Source organism: Myotis davidii, unplaced genomic scaffold (assembly GCF_000327345.1).
Source record: "Myotis davidii unplaced genomic scaffold, ASM32734v1 scaffold296, whole genome shotgun sequence".
In the NCBI taxonomy this organism is placed as follows: Eukaryota; Metazoa; Chordata; class Mammalia; order Chiroptera; family Vespertilionidae; genus Myotis; species Myotis davidii.
In genome coordinates, this window is record NW_006288889.1 from 832,443 (window position 1) to 843,098 (window position 10,656).

General features: G+C 35.8%; 1 long non-coding RNA gene across 1 annotated transcript in view; it reads left to right on the plus strand.

The window, feature by feature from the left end:
- Window positions 1–5,017: 5,017 nt before the first annotated feature.
- LOC107182702 overlaps window positions 5,018–10,656 on the plus strand; it is an 18,888-nt gene continuing 13,249 nt past the window's right edge. The window contains exon 1 of the long non-coding RNA XR_001513413.1: window positions 5,018–5,034. This is a non-coding gene — a long non-coding RNA (uncharacterized LOC107182702). The remainder of the gene's footprint in view (window positions 5,035–10,656) is intronic.

The window sequence follows — 10,656 nt, forward strand, 5'->3', positions numbered from 1 at the left end:
TGGCCCTCCAATGGACTGAGGGACAGTGAACTGGTCCCCTGTTTAAAAAGTTTGAGGGCCCCTGATCTAATGTAAGTCAGCATCTTCCATCAGTCTTGAATTATATCATTCTTATTTACAACATTTTATTGAATGTTAGAGTTCAGCAACTATTGAACAGTTTGCCAATATCAGAGAAGGTAGAAAAAGAACTTCTAAATATAGCACTATCCAGTATTTTTATTTAACTTCAAGTACAAAATAATGCTAAATAATTGTATATATACTTATAATTGCATATAGTACATTATGAATTAGATTTTATAATCATGAGTTTCAATTATTATAACAATGTATTTTTTTCTTTCCTCTTTTTCTTGTTTAGTTCCTTTCTTTGCTCCTGTTGTCTGGAATAGCACATTTTATGCTCTGAAACATGGAAATTAGAAAATTATCTATTGAAATATGCCTTGATCTACATAAAATTGTTGAAAGTCATTTTGGTTTAGTCATTTTGACTAAACTTCCCAGTGAAGTAATGTGAACTTATATAGTCTCCTAAAATGATAAACTTTAGACATTTTCCTTAAATTTTTATTGTTTGGATTTTTAACTTTTTGATATATTAAATATTACTAAATATTTCTGAGATGCAAAAGTAGTTGTATAGTATTTTTTCAATTATGAGGATTGATTTTTTTCCTCTTGGTCTTGTTTTGGTTTGTATTTTTTAGAAAAGTTGTTTTGTGCAGTAAATGAAGGGCCAGTGCAGACAAATGTAACCAACATTAAGCTGGCCAATAGAATGCAACTGACGGCTGAGGTCATTAGTATAATTTGTTTTGGCACTGTTACATTTCCTAGTGCTCCTCTGAACAGTGTGCTGGGCACATCAATTTGTTTTCAGCTATTGTGAAATTGGATATCTTGGCTTTTATCCAAAGCACCCTCTCAATTTGCATATCTTTGTTATCATTTCAGGTTCTCAGAACATACTGTGGACTATCACACCATCTGCACCAAGATCCTCACATCCAAACACAAATTAAAAATGAAACTGTAAAATTTGCAAGGAAACAATACAGACCTTTTATCTCATTCTCCCTCTGTTCATTTTCAAAAGAGAAACTTGCTTGTAGCCAAGCATAGCAAAAAAGGCTTTTATTAATTGGACTGGCATCAAGCATGCATACATAAAATTGTTTATTTTTTCCCTATAAAGGGGTTGCCTGACATAAAAGGGTCTTTGAAGATGACATTCAGATTTTGACATTTGCATGATATTGTATAAATATCAGAGGTAGGAGACTTTTCCGACAAACCAGATGGGTCAAAAAAAAAAAAAAAAAGGAAAGAAAAGAAAAAGAGAAAGGCACTTCCATAGAAAGATATTAGTCTTTACTTAAAGGATATTAACTTCTCCTCTAGACTGGGAATTATTAGGCAACATAAACAAAACAAACATATTTGCTACAAACAAGAGCTTTATTTTTTTGAACGAGATTTCTGATCCTGCAAAAATAGGAAGTTTATTTTTGATGTATTCTATATTTTGAATGAGAATATATAATGTAATTGGATCTTGTTCTTCTGAGCACTATAGGAATGTAGTGTTGTTGAGCTCATTCCTGCCTCTGGTCTTAATTTAGATTGTAGGTTGTGCACTGGAATGTTTTTGAAGGATGGAAGGGCATTCTGAGCCTTTGTATTCATCAACATCTGGATTATTCAGGCATAGCTTTTTTATTTCCCTTTGTGATTTCTGAATGCAGATGAAGGCAGGTTATAATTTCACACAGTAATAAGTGTCCAACCCCCAGCTTTATATCTGTCCATTAAAATATAAGAAAACCACCCACATGGCATTTAGGGGCAAAGGCAGGAGAGGAGAGAGGACAGATGACAAGGGAATTTGCTGATGGTGTGCTTCCATATGGATTTCAAATGCCAACGGAGGGAATCTCCTCCATCTGAGTGTATAATAGAACAGCACAAATTTGATTAGACTTTTTGACCCTTATATCAACCAAGAATCAGACACAGTCAGCAAGTTGTGCACAAAAGTCAGTTTATGTATTCGGCCTTTAGGCCCTTGAGCCTGCACCACTGCTCTGATGTCTCCACTCTCTCAAATCATCTCAGTACTTATTTCAAACCCCTTGAAGATACACCTATATTTTGTTCTTTGAAAGTCTTGCCTTGAATAATAACACTCTTCACCCACTTTCCAGAAGAGTCAAAAATTGAAAGAAAATTGTTCTGAGGTTCATTCAAACATGGCCTGGATGCGAAGGTCAATGCAGATTGTAGCTAAGGAAGGTCCCAGAGGCTTTTGCACATATGAGCAATTCATCAACCCATCTCTTTAAATCATCTGCTGCAACACCACTGAAAGTTCTCTCTTAACTGAAAATCCTCCTTTCCGCATTTATGATATAAACTGTGTATCTCTTTCACCTCTTTCTTGCTCAGAGTCCTAATGGCTTCTTCACTGTTGATCAGATGATCTAAAATTCACTTCCAGCACACCTTCAAATACCTTAAGATTTCCATAGTTCTCAATGTGTCCTTCCCCTTAAGCTCTCCTTCCTAAATTCTCCTCTTTATACTTTTCTGTTTTAAATCATGTTAATAGGAAATGAGCTTAGGAGTGAAATTGCATGAGAAATAGAGTCAAGTAATGCTACTTCTACTTAGAATAATTCCTTCCTCACACCACCTGGTTGTTTCCACTCACAGCCAGACCCTGCAGACACTACTCACAATGAGTAAGAGCAGCTATTTACTACGCAGTTTTTCTATTGGTGTTTGAGACTGAGTGAGAATATTGCCAAAAAGGTTTATGTTGTTAGGCCGCCTTCTTCTCTGCCCTTCATCTGGGGGGAACAGGCTTCTGTTGGGCCATTTTTGGTCAGTGACGACTGGCAGTTGTGGTTGGCTGCTCCTACAGCTCCCTGTCCAGGATGTGGGAGCAACAGAGAAAGCCAGGGAGCTTGGGCATGTTGCTCCTCAAGGCTGAAGGTGCCTGTGCAGCTTGTCTTCCTTCCAACTGCCAGAGTCTTTCTTTGCTGGTTTTTGGTGTTATGTCCAGTGTTTTAGAATTATAAGAGAGAAGACCAAGGGAAATGGAGCTATTTTATATTAAGATAACTTGCTAACCCTTTTTTCATCCTTGATTATTTCTCTTACTATGTTTATTGTGTTAGTTGCAATAATTATTAATAAACATGCACTGATTACCAAAATTGTACTGGGTACCACCCATTCATTTAAATAAGATACAATTCTGTGTCTTGTGGGCAGGATTAAAATCCAAAACTGGCCAGTTTTGTTCAGTGATTAGAGTGCCAGCCTGCAGACCATAGGGTTGTGGGTTTGATTCCAGTCAAGGGCACATACCTCAATCACAGGTTCTATCCCTGCTAGGGGCATGTGTGGGAGGCAACCTGCTTCCACTCTCTCTCTGAAATATAAATGGAAAAAAAGTCCTCAGTGAGGATTTAAAATAAAAACTCCAGAACTGTCTTTATCTCTTCTACATCCTTCTCCCTCTCCATTTTTGTTTCTTCCTTTATTCCTCTAGCCTGTAGTGCTACTTGACTTGAACACTGTTTTCACTACTGCTGGTCATCAACCTATTTGTTTACCAAAAATCTCAACTTCTTACTTGAAAAAAATTAAACAATATTATTAGTTCAATTAATTATGCAAAAAACTTATTTTTTTCAAATTCTTTGTTGAAATTATTACATATGTCTCCTTCCACTCCCCTACCCACCATTGACTTCTCCCAACCACTCCTACCCCCAGCACAAGCCCCCACCCTCCTATTGTCTGTGTCCATTGGTCATGCTCACATGCCGGGATATAAGTCCTTTGATTGATCCCTTACCCCCTCTCCCCTCTCCTGAATTCTCTCTGAGGTTTGGCAATCTGTTCCATACTTCTATATCTCTGAATCTATTTGTGTTCATCAGTTTACATTGTTCATTATATTCCACAATAAACTGAGATAATATGATACTTATTTTTCTCTGGCTGGCTTATTTCACTTAGCATAATTCTCTCCAGATCCATCCATGCTATTGCAAATGGTAAGAATTCCTTCTTTTTTTATAGCAGTGTACTATTCCATTTTGTAGATGTACCACAGTTTTCTAATCCATTCATCTGATGATAGGCACTTAGGTTGTTTCCAAATCTTAGCTATTGTAAATAGTGCTGCTATGAACATAGGGGTGCATATATCCTTTCTGATTGGTGTTTCTGATTTCTTAGCATATATTCCTAGAAGTGGGATTACTGGGTCAAATGGGAGTTCCACTTTTAATTAGTTGAGTAAACTCCATACTGTTCTCCACAGTGGCTGCACCTGTCTGCATTCCCACCAGTAGTGCAGGAGAGTTCCTTTTTCTCTAGATCCTCACCAGCACTTGAAAAGTGTCTATTTAGGCTTTTTGCCCATTTTTTGATTGGGTTGTTTATCTTCCTTTTATTAAGTTTTATGAGTTCCCTATGAATTATGGAGATTAAACCCTTATCGGATGTAACCTTGGCCAAATGTGTTCTCCAATGCAGTGGGTTCTCTTGTTGGTTTGTTGATGGCTTCCTTTGCTGTGCAAAAGCTTTTTATTTTTATGTAGCATCATTTGTTTATTTTCTCCTTAGCTTTCATTGTAGTAGGAGATGTATTGGTAAAGATATTGCTATGACATATGACTGATATTAAGCTGCCTATGGATTCTTCTAAGATTTTTATGGTTTCCCATCTAACATTTAAATCTTTTTTCCATTTGCAGTTTAATTTTATGTATGGTGTACGTTGGTGGTCTAGTATCATTTTTTTTGCATGTATCTGTCCAATTTCCCCAACACCATTTATTGAAGAGACTGTCTTGACTCCATTGTATTCTCTTGCCTCAATTGTCAAATATTAATTGAGCATAATGTCGTGGGTTGATTTCTGGGTCCTCTGTTCTGTTCAGTTGGTCTGTTCTTGTGCCAGGACCAGGCAGTTTTGAGAACAGTGACTTTGTAATATAGCTTGATATCTGGGTATTGTGACCCTCAAACTTTGTTCTTCTTTCTCAGGATTGCTGTGGCTATTTGGGTTCTTTTTTATTCGATATAAATTTTTAGAGGGTTTGTTCTAAGTCTTTGAACTATGCCATTGGAATTTTAATTGGGATTCCATTGAATCTATAGATTGCTTTGGTAGTATTGACATTTTAATGATGTGGATTCATCAATCTATGAACATGTTATATTCTTCCACTTGTTTGTAGCTTCCTCTATCTCTTTTTTTCAATGTCCAATAGCTTTCTGAGTAAAGGTCTTTTATCACCTTGGTTAAGTTTATTTCTAGGTATCTTACTTTTTTTGTTGCAATGTTAAATGCTTTTTTGTTTGCTTTTATTTTTGTTTTCTGTGAGTTCATTATTGGTGTATAAAATAGCCATAGACCTCTGGGTGTTAACTTTGTATCTTGCTATGTTGCCAATTCATTTATTAAATCCAGTTTTTTGATAGAGTCTTTAGGGTTTTCTATGTACAATATCATGTCATCAATGAATAATGAAAGTTTTACTTCTTCTTTCCCAGTTTGGATACCTTTTATTTTTCCTCATTGTCTAATTGCTATGGCTAGCACTTCCAGTACTATATCAAACAGGAGTGCTGAAAGTGGGCATCCCTGTCTTGTTCTCATTCTCAGGGGAAATGTGTTTAGTTTTTGCCCATTGAGTATGAAGTGGGCTATAGGTTTGTCCTGTAAGGCTTTTATTATGTTAAGATATGATCCCTTTATTCCCACTTTGCTGAGAGTTTTTATCAAAAAAAGGGTGTTGGATTTTGTCAAATGCTTTTTCTGCATCAAATGATATAATCATGTGCTTTTTGTCTTTCACATCAGTTTATATGATGTACTAGCTTTGCATCCCCAGACTAAATCCCACTTGATCATGGTGTATGATCTTTTAAATGTATTGTTGGATGTGATTTGTTAATATTTTGTTAAGAGTTTTAGTATCTATGTTCATCAGGGATATTGGCCTGTAATTATCTTTCTTTTTAGTATCTCTATCTGGTTTTGAAATTAGAGTAATGCTGGCTGCATAGAAAGAGCTTGGAAGTGTGCCTTCCTTTTGAATTTTTTGGAATAGTCTGAGGAGAATAAGTTTAAGTTCTTTGAGTGTTTGGTAGAACTCTTCTGTAAAGCTGTCTGGACCAGGGGTTTTGTTTGCAGGAAGATTTTTGGTTACTACTTCAATTTTATTGGTAGTTGTCTACCTATTCAGGTTTTCTGATTTTTTCTGATTGAGTTTTGGAAGATTGTATTTTTTTAGGAATATGTCCATTTTGTCTTCGTTGTCCAGTTTTGGGGTAGAGTTGTTTGTAGGACCTTTTATAATCCTTTGTATTTGTGTGGGTTGGTTGTTACTTAACCTCTTTCATTTCTGATTTTGTTTATTTGGGTCCTCTTTATTTCTTGGTGAACTTGGATAGAGGTTCATCAATCTTGTTTATTCTTTCAAAGAACCAGATTTTGGTTCTATTGATATTTTGTATTTTTTTAATCTCTATGTCATTTATTTCTGCTATGATCTTTATTATTTCCTTCCTTCTACTTACTCTGGGCTATTCTTGTTACTCTCTTTCTAGTTCTTTCAGTTTCTGGGTGAGATAACTTATTACAAGGTTTTTTTGTGTGTGTGTTTTTGAGGTAGGCCTTAGTGGTATGAAGTTCTCTCTCGGGATTGCTTTCATTGTGTCCCATAGAATTTTGGATTATTGTGTTTTCATTTTCATTTGTTTCCAGAATGTTTCTATGTCTTCTCTGATCTCTTTGGTAACCCATTTGTTATTTAATAACATGCTATTTAGTCTCCATGTGTTTGATTGTTTTTTACTGCTTTCATTGTAGTTGATATCTAATTTTATGCCATTGTGATCTGAGAAGATGCTTGATATGATTTCAAGCTTCTTGAATTTATAGCGACTTAACCTGTGTCCTAATATGTGGTCTATCTTTCCAAATTTCCCATGTGCACTTGAGAAGAATGTATATTCCTTAGCTTTGGGGTGAAATGTTCTGAAAATGTCAATTAATTCCATCTGATCCAATGACTCATTTAGGATTGCTGTTTCTTTGCTGATTTTTTGTCTAGAGGATTTATCCAGTATTGTCAATGGGATATTAAAAAGCCCTACTGTGATTGCTATTGATCTCTCCCTTGATATCTTCTGGAAGGTTTTTTTATGTATTTGGGTGTCCTGCACTAGATGCGTATATGTATTCCAGACTTATATCTTCTTGTTGAATCAATACCTTTAACATTATGAAGTGGCCTTCCTTATCACATGTCATGGCCTTCATTTGAGGACAGTGTTTTCAGATAAAAGTATTGCTACCCCAGCATTTTTTTTACTTCTATTTGCCTGAAAAAAATTGTTTTTCCATCCCTTCACCTTCAGTCTCTATGAGGGCTTTGTTCTGAGGTGTGTCACTTGTAAACAGCATATATATGGGTCATATTTTCTTATCGATTCTACTACCCAATGTCATTTGATTAGAGCATTTAATCCATTTACATTTAGGTTATTATTGCAGGTACTTGTTTGTTGCCATATTTTTTATGCCTGTGTTTCATCTTCCCTTTCTGTTTCATTTTTTTTATCAGTCCCTTTAGCATTTTATGCATCGCTGATTTGATAGTAATAATCTTTCTTCCTTTTTTTTTCTCTGAAGCTCTTAATTTCCCCTTCTATTTTGAATGATAGTCTTGTTGGATACAGTATTCTTGAATTCAGTCCCTTGCTTTGCATCCCTTTGTATACTTCTACTTCATTCCATTCCCTCCTGGCCTGATGTGTTTCAGTTGAGAAATTAGTTGATAGTCTAATAGGATGCCCTTTGTAGGTAAATTTCTGTCTCTCTCTCTGGCAGCTTTTAAGATACTTTCTTTGTCATTGATGTTTGCCAGTTTGATTAGGCTATGTCTTGGTGTCGGTCTTTTTGGGTTCATCTTGTTTGGGATTCTGTGTGCTTCTTATACTTATGTAACATTTTTCTTCCCAAACTCAGGGACTTTTGGGGGCATTATTTCTTCAAACAGATTTTCTATTCCTTGCTCAGCTTCCTCTCCTTCTGGTACACCTATTATGCAGATGTTGTTTTGTTTTGTGTTGTCCCAAAGCCCCCTTAGAGTCTCCCCCTGCTTTTTAAGTATTTTGTTTGTTTGTTTGTTTTCATTGATGCTCTGATTGTTGTTGTTTTTTTCTACCTTGTCTCCTAAGTTGCTGATTCAGTCCTCAGCCTCTCCTAGTCTAGTGTTGAAATCTTCCATTGTGTGCTTTATTGAAATGATGTCATTCTTCATTTCATCTTGATTGTTATACATGTCAGTTAATTTCCCATTCAGCCTTCTTAGTATCCTTATAACCACTACTTTGAATTATTTCTCTGACATATTACTTGCCTCCATTTCATTTATCCCCTTTTCTGGTGATTTCTCATTGTCTTTCATATAGGTTTTTTTTTTCCTTTGTCTCTCCATTTTTGTTGTTCCTTTGTAATTGTTTGTATATATTAGATCAAACAGATATGCCACCCAGAATTTTTGAATTTGTCTTATGTAGTTGATGTTTTGTGGAACACAATGGTTCAGTATCTCAGATCTTCTGGGCTGGGTATTCAATGGATTCCACCTACTTAAGATATTTGGGTTCACTTGATGTAGTTGGATCTTGAATGTTATTATCCCATTTGTGGATATAGTCTTCTCTCAGGTTGTCTGTTTATGTGGCACACTCTCTACCTCATTGTGCCAACTGTTGTGAAGGTGCTAACCAAACAGCACAAAATACAACATAAGACATACACAAAAGAATAGAAGACAATACAGCTATAACCCCAATAAAAGTGCCCACCAGAGAAAAGAGAATTAGGAGAGAGAAAAGGAACAAAAATTATAGTGAGAAAGATAAAAAGAAAAGAAAATAAAAAGAATGAATATAGGGAGATAACATGACAAAACAAACAAATAAACCAAAAATAGCAAACAAAAAACACCCAGAAGAAGGGGGCTGTGCAGAATCTGTTAGAGGCAGAACTTAAATACAGAAAATAAGGTTAAGGAATTGAATAAATAGGGGAAGGACCTATTAATATAGAGGAAGGAGAAAGAGAATGAGTAGATAAGAGATAAAAATAAAAAAATAAAAGTATTTATTTAATTATTGAAAAGGAGAATAGAGGAAAGAGAAGATAGTCTTGAATTTAGGAGGTGAAACTAAAAAAAAAATAGGAATAGAAAGGAGAAAGAGGAGAGGAAATTTTTTTAAAAAAGAAAAATGATTTGTGAAGAATGAGAAAAGAGAAGGGGAAATGGAGTAAAGCAGAGGGGAGGAAATTAGATATTTAAATAAGCCAACAGAGACTACAATAGTAATAATACATCAATAAAGCAGATAACAAAGATCACTTTTTAACAAAAGGTAAAAAAAAAAGACAAGGGAAAAGCTAAATCAGGGAAAGGAGAAGAAAAAGAGGATGAAAAAGGAAAAAGTGAGGAAGATAGAGGTGAAAGGGGAAAATAATAAAAGAAGAAAATAAAATAGAATAAAAATAAAATAAATATAATATTAAAAAAGTAAAAAGAAAATTTAACAAAATTTAAAAGTGAAGTGTTCACTTCAGCTACATTTTAATGCCCCATGCAGGCTGGTTTAGGACCCCACTCTTCTGTTCTGTCTGTCAATTCTAGGCTCCCTGTTAGGTATTTAGGTTCTGACCACTGTCAGACACTGTCTGGTGATCCACTGCTTCTTTGCTTGTGTCTGTCTCCACAGGACTGGGCTACAAGAAGTCAGGGTGTGGCAAGCTATATTCCCTGCTTTGAGGCCACTGGGAGATGCTAGCTCTTCTGGGGAGAAATGGCCGCTTCTGTTTGGAGGGTTAGGAAGAATCTTGGGCATGTCTTGCTGCCCTGCCTCCCTTCCTAGACTCTCCTCAGTCTCCACAAATCAGTGCCTGTCCCTGCACTGGAGCCTTGAGTGAGTTTTTACAGCTGAAAGTCCTATATTATGGGTTTAGCAAATAAAAGCAAAGACAAAACAAAACAAACACAAAATTGCGTGTTTCTCCCCTCTCTCCCCTCCCAGCACCATGCCACGTGGGCCATTTTTCAGGGTGTCTTTTGGGGTGCACCCCCTGTGCCTGTGGTCTCAGGTCTAGATTCCCTGAGCTCCAGCAGCTCTGTGGGGTTTTCCTTTTCACAACTGGCTGCCTCTTGCATGCACCCTAAACAGGGATTGAACCTACCCCTACATATAATTCCCAAGTGTACACAGAGCATTCATGAAATTAACCTCTCCAATAAGCCATAAATAATCAATAAAGTTTGAAAAATAAAAATCATATGAATTGTATACCCTGACCACAATGCAATAAAACTAGGAATCAGTAACAATAATCAAACACACATGTCTATGCACTTGGGAACTAAAAATAAAACAATTTCACTATTAAAATACATTTGGATCAACTGGCTCAATGGAGAAGTGCTAATAAAGCAATGATAATAAAAACATGTCACTATAAAGTCCATAGACCACTAGTAGTATACTCAAGGCAAGACTGCAGCATTGAATATTTAGAACAATAAAATTTATATATAT